Source organism: Chiloscyllium plagiosum, chromosome 8, assembly GCF_004010195.1.
Source record: "Chiloscyllium plagiosum isolate BGI_BamShark_2017 chromosome 8, ASM401019v2, whole genome shotgun sequence".
Classification (NCBI taxonomy): Eukaryota; Metazoa; Chordata; class Chondrichthyes; order Orectolobiformes; family Hemiscylliidae; genus Chiloscyllium; species Chiloscyllium plagiosum.
Genome location: NC_057717.1, coordinates 3,103,583 through 3,121,328, shown reverse-complemented (window position 1 = coordinate 3,121,328; position 17,746 = coordinate 3,103,583).

The following is a 17,746-nucleotide window of genomic DNA, read 5'->3' as shown; positions in this document are numbered from 1 at the left end:
TTTTCTCTGCTGCCTGTCCCGAAGTCCACCTTGGAGGTTAGTCACCCGAAGGTCCGAGGGTGAATGTCCAGTTGGGGAACACTTCAGTGGTCCAGGGTGGTCATCCTCCAAGGTGGACTTCGGGACAGGCAGCAGAGAAAAAAGTGGCTGAGCAGAGGCTGATAGCTAAGTTCGGTACCCATAGGGAGGGCCTCAACCGGGACCTTGGGTTCATGTCACATTACAGGTGATCACCATTGCACTATACACACACAGATATTCCTCCACACACACACTCTCACATGCACACGGACGCAGGTACACACAGACGCGCACACAGAACCCACACACACCCTTATAGACACACAAACTTCCACACTCACACATGCACCCCCTCACAGACTTAAGACACTCTGCACTCACTACACACACACTTTCTTACACTCACAACCCCCACCCCAGACAGACACACACAGACAGACAAAGACCCACAGACACACATATACTTGCAGAGTTACATTGTACTTTGCTCATAAACTGCATGCATTCATGTGGAATTCTGAGATCAAAAAGAGCATGAATTTATGTAAAACTCTGTTATCTTACTTTTTAGACTAGAACCAATCTAAACATCAGGGCATAGACAGAGAACAAAAGGGGCTAACACCTTCAACATATTGTCTAGCTATTACCATTGTTAACAGCTAACCTGAGAATGCAACTTTAAAAAAATATTTTGTGATTTACACATGAAAGAAATGAAACTATCACTGTATTCTAACAGATGAAAGGCTTAACAGACAATCAATTTTTCAATATATAATGTCAGTTACATCACACTGTAAACTGTTGCTATAAATTCTGTGTTACGATCGAGCCCTCCACTATCACCTGATGAAGGAGCGTCGTTCCGAAAGCTAGTGTCACATTAAACCTGTTGGACTATAACCTGGTGTTGTGTGATTTTTAACTCTCTTCAATAAGGTAGATTGAATTATGACACAGAGATAAAAGAAATTTCGACACCAGAGAGACGTGATCACAGGGCGAACAAAAGGTAGACATAAATATTCAATGAATCACAAACTTGTGGAAACTCAGGCAAAATGGATAACAAAGGCAGGACAGAGAAATGATTTGACCTCAGATCATGAAGTAGAGTCAGAGAGATAAAAGAAATTTCGACACCAGAGAGACGTGATCACAGGGCGAACAAAAGGTAGACATAAATATTCAATGAATCACAAACTTGTGCAAACTCAGGCAAAATGGATAACAAAGGCAGTACAGAGAAATGATTTGACCTCAGATCATGAAGTAGAGTCAGTCTGAATGTAAATTCTGGCTACTACATGCCAAGGACACAAGGAGGAGAACAGTTTTAGCCACCGAACAGCATTCCATTGCTCATCACTGCATTAAACAGGAACTCATTGGAATTTTTTAACAAACATTTTGTGATAATTTTGGGAAACCTCAATATTCCCATAATCTGGGACAGTCACACTGACAACAGTGATATTGAAAGAGTAGTTCAGAGAATTTTTTTCAGTGTTTCTTTTAATAACAAATTGTGCAACAGGCTAGGGACATAACTATCTCAGAGTGACCGTTGTGTGATCAATCTTCGTGAATGAGTAATGTCACCTGGAGAGATCCTCAGGGAAATTGTGATAAAGTGCAGTTTAAAGAAATATAAAGTTTTAAAGTGAATCACAGAAAGGACACGCTACAACTAGAAACAAAAACAGCCAATGACATGGGTTTGAGATGAGAACTGACCAGTTAAAGAGGCGAAACAAACTGAAATATGTGCCTGTATAAGAACAGTGTAAATCACTCAACAAAAGAACATTCCACTGAAACAGACAAAACCTCAGCAAGAAATTCTCACCCGCCCATCACTCAGGCCAAAATGAATCATATTAGATTATGAGGCTTCGAAAATCACCAAATGACTTAAAATACTGAAGTGAGAGACTGTTTTAGGAGTAAGTGTTAAAGGGATTGCAAAGGGTCTGCTAGCAGGAGTTGGGCAGTGGGGAGGGGAATCAGTGTCAGGGTTCAATGTCTCAAAAGGAACAGGGAGACATGAAGGTGCCGGACGTGTTAAGAGTATTATAGAGAGTGGTCAGGGCCTGAACGATGATACAAAAAAAGTATGGATTGCTGCAGCTGGAGGGGTTTGCAGAGATAGAGAGGGACATAAGTATTTTTATTTATTCATTCATGGGATGTCGGTGTCACTGCTAATTACCCAGAGGACAGCTCAGAGTTAGCCATATTGCAATGGGTCTGGAGTCACATGTTAGCCAGACCAGGTTAGAATTTCAGATGGTCTACACAAAAGGAGGTCAGTGAACCAGATGAGTTCATCCCACTGATCAACAACGCTTTTATGGTGACCTGACCAATGTCTTCTACAGATACAACATGACATCCCAACTCCTACTCTCCAAGCTCTGCCCAATGAAGGAAACCATCCCACATGCCTGCTTCACCAGCCTGTCTACCTGTGACACCACTTTCAAAGAAGTGTGTACCTGCATCCCTGGGTCACAGACTGACAACATTCCCGTTCCCGAACATTAACTGTACAAGTCCACCCTGGTTTGATTCACCAACGTGGAACACTTCACATTTATCTAATTAAACTCCATCTGCTATTCTTCAGCCCGCTATCCCAGCAGTACTGTCCATCCTGTTGTATCACAGATAACCTTCATCACGATCCAGTTTACCACAAATTTCAGTGTCACCCAAAAACCTTACTTAACTTACTTAACAATATTCCCATCCAAACCATTTATCCAAATGACAAACAACAGTGGACCCACTACACCGCTGGTCACATGTCTCCAGTCAGAAAAACAGCATGTCCCCCACCACCCTCTATCTCCTACCATCAAGCCCTATTTTCTGTCCAGTTGACTAGCTCGTCCTGAATGCCATAACATTTTACACTGATCTGAGCTTATTACCCAGTTTAACATACGACATGTAGAACACAGAACAGTACAGAACAAGACCCTTAGGCCATGATGATATGCCAATCTTTTATCCGACCGTAAGATCAAGAATTAAAGTGGCAGATAGAGTTTAATTCAGATAAATGCGAGGTGCTGCATTTTGGGAAAGCAAATCTTAACAGGACTTATACACTTAATGGTAATATCGTAAGGAGTGTTGCTGAACAAAGAGACCTTGAGGTGCAGTTTCATAACACCTTGAAAGTGGAGTCGCAGGTATACACTACACCGCTGGTCACATGTCTCCAGTCAGAAAAACAGCATGTCCCCCACCACCCTCTATCTCCTACCATCAAAGAGACCTTGAGGTGCAGTTTCATAACACCTTGAAAGTGGAGTCGCAGGTATATAGGATAATGAAGAAGGTGTTTGGTATGCTTTCGTTTATTGGTCAGAGTATTGAGTACAGGAGTTGGGAGTTCATGTTGCGACAGTACAACACATTGGTTAGGCCACTGTTGTAATATTGCGTGCAATTTTGGTTTCCTTCCTATCGGAAAGATGTTGTGAAACTTGAAAGGGTTCAGAAAAGATTTACAAGGATGTTGCCAGGGCTGGAGGATTTGAGCTACAGGGAGACGCCGAACAGGCTGGAGCTGTTTTACCTGGAAAATCGGAGGCTGAGGGGTGACATTACAGAGGTTTACAAAATTATGAGGGGCATGGATAGGGTAAATAGACAAAGTCTTTTACCTGGGGTTGGGGTGTCCAGAACTAGAGAGCATAGGTTATGGATGAAAGGGGAAAGATATAAAAGAGACCTAACGGGCAACTTTTTCATGCAGAGGGTGATATGTGTATGGAATGAGCTGCCAGAGGATACGGTGGAGACTGGTACAATTGCAACATTTACGAGGTATTTGGATGGGTATATGAATAGTAGGCTTTTGGAGGGATATGGAGCGGTTGCTGGCAGGTGGGACAAGATTGGGTTGGGATGTCTGGTCGGCAAGGACAGTTTGGACTGAAGTGTCTGTTTCCATGTTGTACATCTCTATGACTCTAACTTCCATACCCTTCATTTTATTATCATCCATGTGCCTATCCAGAAGTATATTAAATGTCCCTCATGCATCTAATTGTACCGATAGCGCTGGCAGTGCATTCCACTCAGCCACCACTCTGTATGTAACGAACCAACCTCTGAAATCTCCCCTTAACCATCCACTAATCACCCGAAAATTATACCCCCTTGTAATAACTATTTATATGAGAGCAAAGATATCTCTCTCTATTCACTCTATCTATGACTATCATCACCTTGTTCACCTCTGCCAAGTCACCCCTCACCCTTATTCACTTCAATGAGAAAAGCCTTAGCTCCCTCAAACCTTTGTCATAAGACATGCTCTCCAGTACAGGCAGCACCCTGGTAAATCACTTATTTACCCTCTCTAAAGCTTCCACATCCTTCCTGCAATGAAGGGACCAAAACTGAACACAATATTGGTGTCCAGAACTAGAGGGCATATGTTATGGGTGAAACAATCACCCGAAAATTATACCCCCTTGTAATAGCTATTTATGTCAGGGTAAAAAATCCCACGCAATATATTGCTTCTTAACAAGCCAATCAGCTTGGGTGGCTACTTTGAGGAATCTATGGACTTGGAAACCAAGATCCCTCTCTGTTCCTACACACTGCCAAAGTTCCTGCGGGCGGCACGGTGGCGCAGTGGTTAGCACTGCTGCCTCACAGCGCCAGAGACGCGGGTTCAATTCCCGCCTCAGGCGACTGACTGTGTGGAGTTTGCACATTCTCCTCCTGTCTGCGTGGGTTTACCTCCCACAATCACAAAGATGTGCAGGTCAGGTGAATTGGCCATGCTAAATTGCCCGTAGTGTTAGGTTAGGGGCATGGGTGGGTTGCGCTTCGGCGGGGCGGTGTGGACTTGGTGGGCCGAAGGGCCTGTTTCCACACTGTAAGTAATCTAAAACTCTGTATTCAGAATTCAAATTCAATCTTCAAAATGAATGACTCCTGTTTCCCAAGTCCATAGATCCCTCAAAGTAGCCACTCGAGCTGATTGGCTTGTTAAGAAACAATATATTGTGTTGGTTTTCATTAGTTCGGGGATTGAGATTTAAAGCCATCAAGTTCTGCTGCAGTTGTATAGAGCCCTAGTTCGACCCCATTTCGAATATTGTGTTCAGTTTTGGTCCCTTCATAACAGGAAGGATGTGGAAGCTTTAGAGACGGTAAAGACGAGATTTACCAGGATGCTGCCTGTACTGGAGAGCATGTCTTCTGAAGAAAGGTAATGGGAGCTCAGGCTTTTCTCATTGGAGTGAAGAAGGGTGAGGGGTGACTTAGCAGAGGTGAACAAGGTGATGAGAATCATAGATAGAGTGAATAGAGAGAGAGATTTTTTACCCTGACATAAATAGCTATTACAAGGGGGTATAATTTTCGGGTGATTGTTTCACCCATAACATATGCCCTCTAGTTCTGGACACCCCAACCCCAGTGAAAAGACTGTGTCTATTTACCCTATCCATGCCCCTCATAATTTTGTAAACCTCTATAATGTCACACTTTAGCCTCCGACTCTCCAGGGAAAATAGCCCCAGGCTGTTCAGCCTCTCCCTAGAGCACAAATCCTCCAGCCCTGGCAACATCCTTGAGAATCTTTTCTGAACGCTTTCAAGTTTCCCAACATCTTTCCGATAGTGGATGGTTCAGGGGAGATTTCAGAGGTTGGTTCGTTACATACAGAGTGGTGGCTGAGTGGAATGCACTGCCAGCGCTGGCGGTAAAATTAGATGCATTAGGGACATTTAATATACTTCTGAATAGGCACATGGATGATAATAAAATGAAGGGTATGGGAGTTAGAGTCATAGAGATGTACAACATGGAAACAGACACTTCAGTACAACCTGTCCTTGCCGACCAGACATCCCAACCCAATCTAGTCCCACCTGCCAGCACCCGGTCCATATCCCTCCAAAAGCCTACTATTCATATACCCATCCAAATACCTCTTAAATGTTGCAATGGTATCAGCCTCCAACACTTCCTCTGGCAGCTAATTCCATACACATATCACCCTCTGCATGAAAAAGTTGCCCCTTAGGTCTCTTTTATATCTTTCCCCTTTCATCCATAACCTATGCCCTCTAGTTCTGGACACCCCAACCCCAGGTAAAAGACTTTGTCTATTTACCCTATCCATGCCCCTCATAATTTTGTAAACCTCTATAATGTCACCCCTCAGCCTCTGACGCTCCAGGGAAAACAGCCCCAGCCTGTTCAGCCTTTCCCTGTAGCTCAAAACCTCCAGCCCTGGCAACATCCTTGTAAATCTTTTCTGAACACTTTCAAGTTTCCCAACATCTTTCCGATTGTAAGGAGATCAGAATTGCACACAATATTCCAACAGTGGCCTAACAATGTCCTGTACAGTCGCAACATGACCTCCCAACTCCTGTACTCAATACTCTGACCAATAAACGAAAGCATACCAAACGCCTTCTTCACTATCCTATCTACCTGCGTCTCCACTTTCAAGGTGCTATGAACCTGCACTCCAAGGTCTCTTGGTTCAGCAATACTCCCTAGGAGGTTACCATTAAGTGTATAAGTCCAGCTAAGATTTGCTTTCCCAAAATGCAACACCTCGCATTTATCTGAATTAGCTCCATCTACCACTTTTTTTTTGATCCTACGGTCGGATAAAAGATTGGCATATCACCATGAACGAAGAGTCTTGTTCTGTGTTCTACATGTCGTATGGTATGCTGGGTAATAAGCTCAGATCAGTGTCAAAGGATATGGCGTTCAGGAGGAGCTAGTCGACTGGACAGAAAATTGGGCTTGATGGTAGGAGACTGAGGGAGATAGGCGACATTTTTTTCTGACTGGAGGCATGTGTCCAGCGGTGTATTGGGTCCACTATTGTTTGTCATTTGGATAAATGGTTTGGATTGGAATATTGTTGAGTAAGTTAAGTAAGTTTATTGGGTGACATTGAAATTGGTGGTAAACTGGATAGTGATGAAGGTTATCTGTGATACAACAGGATGGACAGTACTGCTGGGACAGTGGGCTGAAGAATAGCAGATGGAGTTTATTAGATAAATGTGAAGTGCTCCATTTTGGTGAAGCAAACCAGAGTGGGACTTGTACAGCTAATGTTCGGGCTCTGGGTAGTGTTGTCAAACAGTGATCCAGGGATGCAGGTACACAGTTCTTTGAAAGTGGTGTCGCAGGTAGACAGGCTGGTGAAGCAGGCGATGGGATTGGTTTCCTTCATTGGGCAGAGCATTAAGATAAGGAGTTGGAACGTCATGTTGTATCTGTAGAAGACATTGGTCAGGCCACATAAAAGCATTGTTGATCAGTGGGAAGAACTCATCTGGTTCACTGACCTCCTCTTGTGTCGAACATCAGACATTCTAACCTGGCCTGGCTAAAATGTAACTCCAGACCCACTGCAATATGGCTGACTCTGAGCTGTCGTCTGGGTAATTAGCAGTGACACCCACATCCCATGAATGAATTAATAAAAATACATATGTCCCTCCCTATGTCTGCAAACCCCTCCAGCTGCAGCAATCCGTACAGGCTTTGTAACACCGTACAGGCTTTGTAACACCGTTCTGGCCCTGACCACTCTCTGTAACAATCTCACCACCTCCAGCACCTTCACTTCTCCCTGTTCCTTTTGTGATATTAAACCCTGACAATGATTCCCCTTCCCACTGCCCTCCTCCTGATAGCGGACCCTTTGCAATCCCTTTAAAACTTACTCCTAAAACAGTCTCTCACTTCAGGATTTTAAGTACTTTTTGGTGATCTTCTCAGCCTCATAATCTAATATGGTACATTTTGTCCTGAGAAAGGGGCCGGTGTGGATTTCTTACTGAGGTTTTGTTTGTTTCAATGGAATGTTCTTTTGTTGAGTGATTTAGACTGTTCCTTCAAATGTTTTCCACTATTCATTTACAGGCACATATTTCAGTCTGTTTTGCCCCTTTACCTTGGTCAGTTCTCATCTCAATCTCATGAAGTTGGCTGTTTTTGTTTCTCGTTGTAGCTTGTCCTTTCTGTGATTCACTTTAAAACTTTATATTTCTTTAAACTGAACTTTATCACAATTTCCCGGAGATTCTCTGCAGGTGACATTACACATTCACTAAGTTTCGTCACACGGTCGCTCTGATATTGTTCTGTCCCTAGCCAGTTGCACAATGTGTTATTCAAAGAAACACTGAAAAAAAAAAATCTCTGAACTCTTCTTCCAATGTCACTGTCCCAGATCATGTGAATATTGAAGTTTTGCAAAATTATCACAATGTGTTTGTTAAAAAATGCCAATGAGTTCCTGTGTAATGCAGTGATGAGCAATGGAATACTGTTCCGTGGCTAAAACTGTTCTGCTGCTTGTGTCCTTGGCAAGTAGTACCAGAATTTACATTCAGACTGACTCTACTTCATGATCTGAGGCCAAATGATTTCCCTGTAATGCCTTTGTTATCCATTACTGATAGTGTTGCCCATTTTGCCTGAGTTTCACAAGGTTGCGAACCATTGACTATTTATGTCCACCTTTTGTTCTTCCAGTAAACACGTCTCTCTGGTGTCTAAATCTCTTTTTATCTCTGTATCACAAATCAATCTACCTTATTGATGAGACATTATCCATTCCAAAAAAAAACATAATTTACTTTTTCCCACAATTTCCTGTCACAAACCGATTCCCTGATGCACATTCTAAGTTAAATCTGTCCCTTCCTGTTCCTTTCTGCTTGTCTTCAGCCATATTCCCATGCTGCTCCCATACTTCGCCTTTTCTCTTTGAATTTGGAAAGCTCCTTTCACCTGAACCCTGTCCCTGCATCCTTTCTGTCAGTTGAAAACCCTGTCCAGAACCTACCGACATGATTGGCCAGGACACTGGTCCCAGCACAGTTTCAGTGGGATCATCCTAATGGATTATTTTTGAAATCAGGTATGGGATGTGGGTGTCTCTGGTTAACAGCCTTTCTTGCCCAGCCCTAGCTTCCTTCGAGCTGAGTAACTTGCTCAGCCGTTTCAGAGGGTAATTAAGAGGCAAACATTTTGCTGTGGGTACGTCGTGCAGAACACGTGTGGATGAGCACATGTCCTTATCTGAAGGACAAGTGTTTTGGTTTTTTGTACATCAGCAATGGTTTCATATTTATTTGTGGATTGTTAATTACTATTTTAAAAATTATTGATTTCAACTTCCACCATTTCTGATTATGGGATTCAAACCCACTTCCCCTGAACATTAGCTGAGGTTTTGGATACATGCTCTAGCAACAATACCACTCGGCCATCACTTCGCTTGCTCACTCGTTGCTCATCCCTGAGCACTGATACCAGGGCATCATGAAGCTAAACCCATTCTTCCAACATGACTGTGTGATCCTGAGGTCTTCCAGCACTCTAGTAGTATCACTCAGTCTCTCTCCATGTGGTATCCTTCACTGTGTGGGTCTACTTGCCGCTTATGTCAGCGCCTCCTGCTCTTGCAATTATTCCAGATCCTGAACCAACATAATTCTCCACCCCAGAGAGATGCAACAGCATAGGCCAGGAATGGAGTGGGATGTTCCAGATATGTGTGGGGCTCATTTCCATTCTCCATGTATAACCCTCACTGCATCAGTCTAATTTTCCATTCTGTCTCCTGTCGGTACTCAGGAAGTTCCTGACTCAATAGACTTCCCAATTGCTGGGTGTGTCGTCCAACACCTCGTTGAAGATGATTGGTCAGCCACAGAGACAAAAGGCAGAGATATGTGGAGACTTCAATAAATCCGGCAGTGAGGTAATATCACTCAGTGCAAAGAGCAGAGAGCAATGAAAGGGCTCCTAACATTGCTAACAAGACATGACATAGATGCAGTGCTGGAGGGGGAACACAGTACAGTACAGACGCACCCCTAGCTCAAACACCACGTCTACATTAACTTACGTTGCACTGGGACAGCGTGGGGAGTTCATAGTTATCAATCCAGACCTGCGCTGTCTTAGTGAGCATCAGCACAATAGAGGTTAAGGCAGGCCTCCGACGAGAGGTTGGGAATGCTGCGTGGGATCTTTCTGTTCTGTGTTCTCCCTCCATCACTGTACTAAGACCCACTACTCTGCAACACTGTACCTACGGTATGGCATGTGCACCAGTGTCTTCAGTCATTTTTAACTCCTATAACAGTTCCTGTCCCTGTAACCTCCTCCCTTCCCGATAGTCCCTAAACATATTTGAAACGTACTGCATTCCAGACTACCAACCCTATCGCTGTAACTTGGTTCAGTGTCTACAGCATGCTTTATTTCGGTACTGTAATCCTCTTTAATTGGATACAGAGTGATACAGCACGGAAACAGAAACTGTGGACCAACTTATCAATGCTGCCCATGTTTCATATACTGAATGAATCTCATTTGCCTGCGTTTGGCCCTTAGCTCTTCAAACCTTCACCTCTCCATGTACCTGCCAAAATGTGTTTTCCATGTTGTCATTGTTCTTGTTTCTCCCATGTGCCCCTGGCAGTCTGTTCTGTCTGTGCACCATCCTCTGTGGATAATGTTGCCCCTCAGCTTCCTCTGTAAATCTTTGCTCTCTCACCTCCAGTTTGTACCCTCGAGTTTTGGACTGCCTTACCCTTGGCTATTCACCATTCTTAGGCCCAATCCTTGTGGCACTCCACTGGTCACAGGTCTCCAGTCTGATAAGCAACCCTCCACCACCACACTCTGTCTTCTACCTTTGAGCCAGTTCTGTATCCAAATAGCTAGTTCTCCCTGCATTCCGTGAGATCTAACCTTGCTCGTCAGTCTCCCATGGGGAAACCTGTCGTACGCCTTACTGAAATCCATATAGATCACATCTACTGCTCTGCTCTCATAAATCCTCTTTGTTACTTCTTCAAAAAACTCAATCAAGTTTGCGAGATATGATCTCCCACGCACAAAGCCATGTTGACTATCCCTAATCAGTCCTTGCCTTTCCAAATGCGTGTACATTCTGTCCGTCAGGACTCCCTCCAACAACCTGTCCACCGCCGAGGTCAGGCTCACCCGTCTATAGTTCCCTGGCTTGTCCTTACCGCCCTTCTTAAACAGTGGCACCACGTTTGTCAATCTCCAGTCTTCTAGCACCTCACCTGTGACTATCGATGACACAAATATCTCAGCAAGAGGGTCAAATATCATTCCTCTAGCTTCCCACAGAGTTCAAAGGTACACCTGATCAGGTTCTGTGACTTTACCCACCTTTATGCATTTCAAGACATCCAACACTTGCTCCTCTGTAATTTGTACATTTTGCAAGATGTCGCCATGTATTTCCCTACATTGTATATCTTCCATATCCTTTTCCACAGTAAAAATTGATGCAAAATACTCGTTTAGTATCTCTGTCTTTTAAACGTTGTAATTGTACCCACATCCACCCCTTCCTCAGGAAGTTCATTCCACAATCAAAACACCCTCTGAGTAACAATTTGTCCCCACGTCTTCTTTTTATGAAAATCTCTCTCTTCTAACCTTAAAAATGTGGTTTCTCCTCTTGAGACTCCACCATCCCGCGGAAAAGACAACGACCATTAAATCGATCTATATACCTAATTTTTAAAACCAAACTTTTATAACATCACATCACAAACTCCAGTGAAAAAAGACGCAGCCTATCCAGCCATTTTTCAGGACTCAAGCCTTCCATATTCAGCAACATCCTGGTAAATCTCTTCTGAACCCCTGCAGCTTTATAATATCCTCCGTATAACTGGGCGACCAGAAATGGACAGAGTCTTGCAGAACAGGCCTCACAAATGTCTGCGCAATCTCAACATGATGTCCCAAATCCTACACTCAATGGACTGAGCAATAGTCAGGCATGCCAATCACTGTCTTATCCATCATGTGATGCAAGCTTCAAGAATTATGTACCTGTACCCGGAGGTCCCTCTGCACTAAAACACTAACCGAGGCCCAAACATTAATTGTAGCAGCTCTATCCTTGTTTGTTTTACCAAGTGCACTACCATGCATTTATTCAGATTGAATTCCATCTACAGCTTTTCAGCCCATTCACCTATTTCATCAAGATCCCTTTGTAATCTCAAAAATCTTCCTTCACTGCCCATTATGCCACCACCGCGCCCCCCCCGCTTCAAGCAAATCACACATGGCTGTCAATGGTACAAATATCTTTGCTCGGGGCTCCACAATTTCTTCCTTAGCATCGCACAATGTCCTGTGATACACTTAATCAGGTCCTGGGTCTTTCCATACCTTTGTGTTTTAAAATCTCCAGCACCACCTCTTCTATAACATGCACTCTTTTCAAGTCAGAGAGATAGACAGCATGGAAACAGAGCCTTCAGTCCAACACATCCATGCTGACCAGAAGATCTAAATACATCTATCCCATTTATCGGCATTTGGTCCATGTACCTCTAAACCCTTATTATTCATATACCCATCCAGATACCTTTTAAATATTGTTATAGTCTCAGTATTTGCTACTTTCTCTCTCAGCTCATTCCATACACACATCACTGTGTGCATAAAAAAGCTGTCTCTTCAATCCCTTTTAAACCTTTCCCCTTTAACCTTAAACCTGTGCCCTCTCGTTTTGGACTCTCCAACCCCTGGGAAAAGACCTTGAATGTTTACCCTATCCATGCCCCTCATATTTATATAAACTTCTGTCAGGTCACCCGTCAGTCTCCGATGCTCCAGGGAAAATAACCCCAGCTTATTCAGCAACAACCCTGGCAACATCTTGTAAATCTTTTCCGAACACATTCAACTTTCCTAACATCCTTTCTATAGCGGGGAAACTGAAATTGCAGAGAACTCCAAATGTGGTCTAACATATTACTCTTGTTCTGTGAGTTCAACAGTCTTTGTCCACAGTGAGTTCTGGAGTAGAAAATGTGTTTATGGTCTTAGCCATATCCTGCGGTTCCACACACCAATGGTCTCATTGATCTTTAAGGGACACTATTTTGTCCGAGTTACACTTTTACTCTTAATATATTTATACAATCACTTTTGGATTCTCATTATCATTCTCGGCTGAGGCTATTTCATGTACACTTTTTGCAATCCTGATTTCTACACAAAGTATACTCCTACAGCCCCTGTGATCCTCAGGGATTCCCTTGATCCAGCTGGCTATACCTGACATGTGCCCCCTTTTCCTTGACCAGACCCTCAATATACAGCCAGTGTTTCTGAATGCTGTCAGCATTAACCTGCACACAAACAGGAACATGCTGGTGGTGATCGCTCCATTTATCTCACTTTTAAAATATTCTCACTTGCCAAACTTTCCTTTCCATTCCAATAGACTCTCCAATCACCTTTTGAAAGTTCCTGGCTAATAGGATCAAGATTGGTCTGGCCCAATTTTATAACTTGAAGCTTTGGACCAGGCCTGTCCTTTTCCATAGCTGTTTTCAAACTAATAGAGCTGTGGTCACTTTGGCAAAATGCTTTACCACGAACACCTCAGTCCTTTTCCATACCTTGTTTCCCAAGGGGAGGTCAGGTTTTGCCCCTTTCTCTTTTCAGGCATTTGCATATTGATTGGGAGTTTTCTGGAACACAATTACCAAATTCCTCTCTTAAACACTGAACACTGGCACTCCCATTCTAGGTTTGGAAAGTTTAAAAACCCCAACCATATCAGCCCTATTGTTATGATTGATATTTGAGACCTCCCGACATATTTGTTCCTCAGTCTGCCACAGATTATTCGGGGTCAGTAGGACAATCGTGTCAGAGTGATGACCGATTCTTCTTTATCAGTTCCACTAACATAGCTTCACTGGGTGATCCCACAGGAATATCCTCTCTAAGTACTGCTGGGGTGATTCATGCCATCAAACCCCACCACCACGCGTCCTCTCTTTCCTCACCTTCGATGCTTCCTGTAACATCTCCACCTTGAAACAATGAACTGCCAGTCCTGTCCCTCCATCAGCTTTGTTTCTGTAATAACTATAATATCCCAGTCCCATGTTCCAATCCATGCCCCGAGTTCATCTTCCTTAGCTGTCGCGCCCTTTGCATTGAACTAGTTCATCTTCCTTAGCTGTCGCGCCCTTTGCATTGAACTAAATGCACTTTCATCATCAGTTACCCCTACCCCATTTCCTGCTATGATCTTGCCTGCCTTGTCTGCTGAAATTACTGTCTTTAACTTGTACACCAATCTCAATCTTCTTTCTGGCCTTATGACTGTTTAAGGTGCAACACCCTCCCAGATTAGATTATATCCTCTCAAGCAGCTCTAACAATTTGCCCATCAGGATGTGGGTCCGCCTCCTGCTCCCAGTTCAGGTGCCTTCCCCAACCTGTCAACCTGTGCTGACACCTTCAGACATCCAGGGACTTGCCCACCAAGGTCCCGGTGTTACTCAGTTCTCCAGGAGGACCTTTCATGATGTATATCCTTCGCTTATGAGACTTCCCACAGTGCATTACCTCACAGTGATCAGAAGTAAACTCCATCTGCCATTACTCAGAGTGTGTACAACTCTGAGTATGACTAACTTCACCCAGTCTCCCCAATCGCCCCTACCTCTAATTGTCGAGAGAATGCATAACCCTCCCTATTGCGTTAACCTCCTCCAGTCCCTCTCATGGACACCATCTATGTAAGCTCTTCCTGTTCCTGACTATATTTTCCTCCTCTTCCAATAAATCCCTGTGAACTTTGTGAATGAGTCCAATCTCTGCAGTGCTCTGTATAATCAGCCTCACTGTGCTTCAATTCCAGCCTTGGCCACTGTCTGTGTGGACTATGCATGCTCTCCCCCCGACTGTGTGGGTTTCTTCCAAGTGATCTGGTTTCCTGCCATAGTCCAACATTTGCACGATACGTGATTGGCCATCATAAATTGACTGTAGTATTCAGGCAAGTGTGGTTTAGGTGAGTTCACAATGAGGAATGCAGGGTTTATTGGACAGGGAGAGGGATGGGTCTGGTTAGGATGCTCTTTAGAGGGTTGGTGTGGACTTGTTGGGCTGTGGAGATTCTATTCAGGTTATTGTCCAGTCCTGTCAACCATCCCTGTCTGTTGAACCTTGCGTCATCCCCAATACTCTCCTTATATGTGTAATCTACAACAGTTTCTAGAACATTCCTTGGCGATGTAACCTTCTCCAGTCCTTACAAAGATCGATGTGACTGTCACCTCTTCCTGTTTTTAGAACCCTCTCTATAACTATTGCCATTCGTTACAGCACTCCCAATCACTGTTCCCTACTGAAACCCCCAAAACATTTATATCACTGTAAACTCATTTGGACTGTCTATACTTCCTTTTGACAATCCCGTTCTGAGACTTTCTCTATATCAAAAAAGGTATTAAGTGTATGTAACTCTTATTATTGTAACTTCCCTTCAGCCTTACAGCACTGAGGATCTGTAGAAGCTCTTTTCAAACTGACAGCCATCTCTGTGTCTGTAATCTCCTCCACTCCCAATAAAACATTCTGTCTGAGATCCTCTGTAGTCCATTAAACACTCTTTAACAATGTCTGTATCAGTGTAACCTTCACCAAATACACAACCTTCCCTATCTGTATAAATCTCTACAACAGTCTCTATCCCTCTCAGCTCCATCTAACAATACAACCCTCCATGTTTGTGTATTCACGTTCAGTCCCTACTCACCTCCCTATCTGTGTAACATTCTCATGCATTTTTGCTATAGTCTCTTCAACTGTCCCTGTCAGTGTAATATCTACCAGTCTCAAAAACTCCCCTCTCTTATCTTTCTCCGGACAAAAACCCTCACTATCTGTGACCTACTCCTGTCTGAGAACCCTCTCTTTGTGAACTGCTCCAACTCTTCAACTCTCCATAAGCTCCTGCAGCTCTTACAGACCTCCCTATCTACCAAACCTCTTCCATTCCCTAAAACGCCATCAGTCTGTGGAGACCCTACCACCATCCCTATCTGTGTTCTCCTCTCAGGTCCCTGCAACACTCCCGATCTGTAGATCCCACTCCAATGCCTGTGTCTCTCCCAATCCTGTTCCTACAAGGCTCATTAACAATGTAGCATCCTCCTGTCACTATCACCCACCCTGTCAATCTAGCTCCTCCTGTATCTCCAAACATTTACTCATCTCCATAACCTTCTCCAGCTCTTACCCCCATCTGTGTAAACATCACTCTCCACTCGAACCCTCCCTACCTCAGGAACTTCCTTCTGTTTGTGCTATGCTCCCTTATCTGTGAAACTGTCTCCAACCAGACTTGCTACCCAATCTCTTAAACAAGGATCCAGATTCCACAGCCTCCATGTCTAAATAACCCCCAAAACCTAAGCCTTCCTATGTCTATAAACATCTTCAGTCACGATGACCCTCAATATCTCTGTTTGTTCTGCTAGATGATACAAACCTCTTTATCTCTGTAATCTGCTCAGCTCCCCAAAACAGTCCCTGTCTGTGTATTCCAGCCCTGTCCTACAAACATCCTTATCCCTGAAAACTTCTCTATCCCTCCCAACATTCCCAACTCCATGAACCCGTCAGCCCTACAGTTCTCCACATTTCTGTAACTTCCTGTGGCTCTATGGTCCTCCTCCCCTGTGAAATTCCCTCCAGTCCCCACATCCCTCCCAATCTGGGTCCTCTGCTCCAGATCAGACCATTGTTGTCTCTGTAAACACCTCCACTCCTGACAACTCTTCCCATTTGTGTAACCTCGTTCAGGCCCCATACTCCCCAGCTTCCTGAATCCTCTTCCTGCATCGCAACCAAAACCACATGTTTATGTAATATCCACCAGTGCTTACACCCTCCCCAACTCAGTAACCACTTGCAGCCCTAACAAAACACCTAAACTGTGAAACCTCTCATTTCCCTACAATCCTCCCTCCCTCCCTCCCTCCTCAAATGCCTTCATCACCATGAAACCTCACAAGTACTGTAGCCTCCTTTTGGCACTGCAACCCTCCTAATGTCTGCAAAATCCTCCTGTCCTGATATCCTTCCCTGACTCTGTAATCCCCACCAGTGCCGTTCTGGGGATCATGGCAGAGGAGAGAAGATTTGTAGCGTCTGGACCATATTACGGAGGTAGAATTCTGGAAATTACAGATTTGGTCGAGTGTTTGTGGTGTGCAGATTATTAGCGAGGACTCTAAAGAAAGGATTTATGACTACTTGGAAAGCCATAGTTAAATTAGAGACAGCATGGGTTTGTGAGGGGCAGGTCATGCCTCACAAACCTTATTGAATCTTTTGAGGATATGACAGAATACGTTGATGTCTCATTTAGAAAAGAAAGATGATTGGTATACAGGGAAATCTGTCTGTCTGGATACAGGATTGGATGGCCCAGAGAAGACAGAGTATGGCTGCAGATGGACAGTATTGAGCCTGGAGCTCAGTGACCAGTGGTGTTCTGTAACAATCGGCTCTGGGACTCTGCTCTTTGTGATTTTTGTAAATGACTTGGATGTGGATGTGGGAGAGTGGATTAGTAAGTTTGCCAATCACACCAAGGTTGGTGGAGTCGTGGGTAATGTGAAGGGCTGTTGTAGGTTGCAATGGGACATTGACAGGACGCAGAGCTGGGCTTGAAGTGGCAGACGGAGTTCAATCTGGAAAAGTGTGAAGTGATTCATTCTGGAAGGTCGAACCTGAATATAGAATACAGGGTGAAAGGCAGAATACTTGGCAGTGCGGAGGAACAGAGAGATCATGGGGTCCGTGTCCATAGATCCCTCAAAAT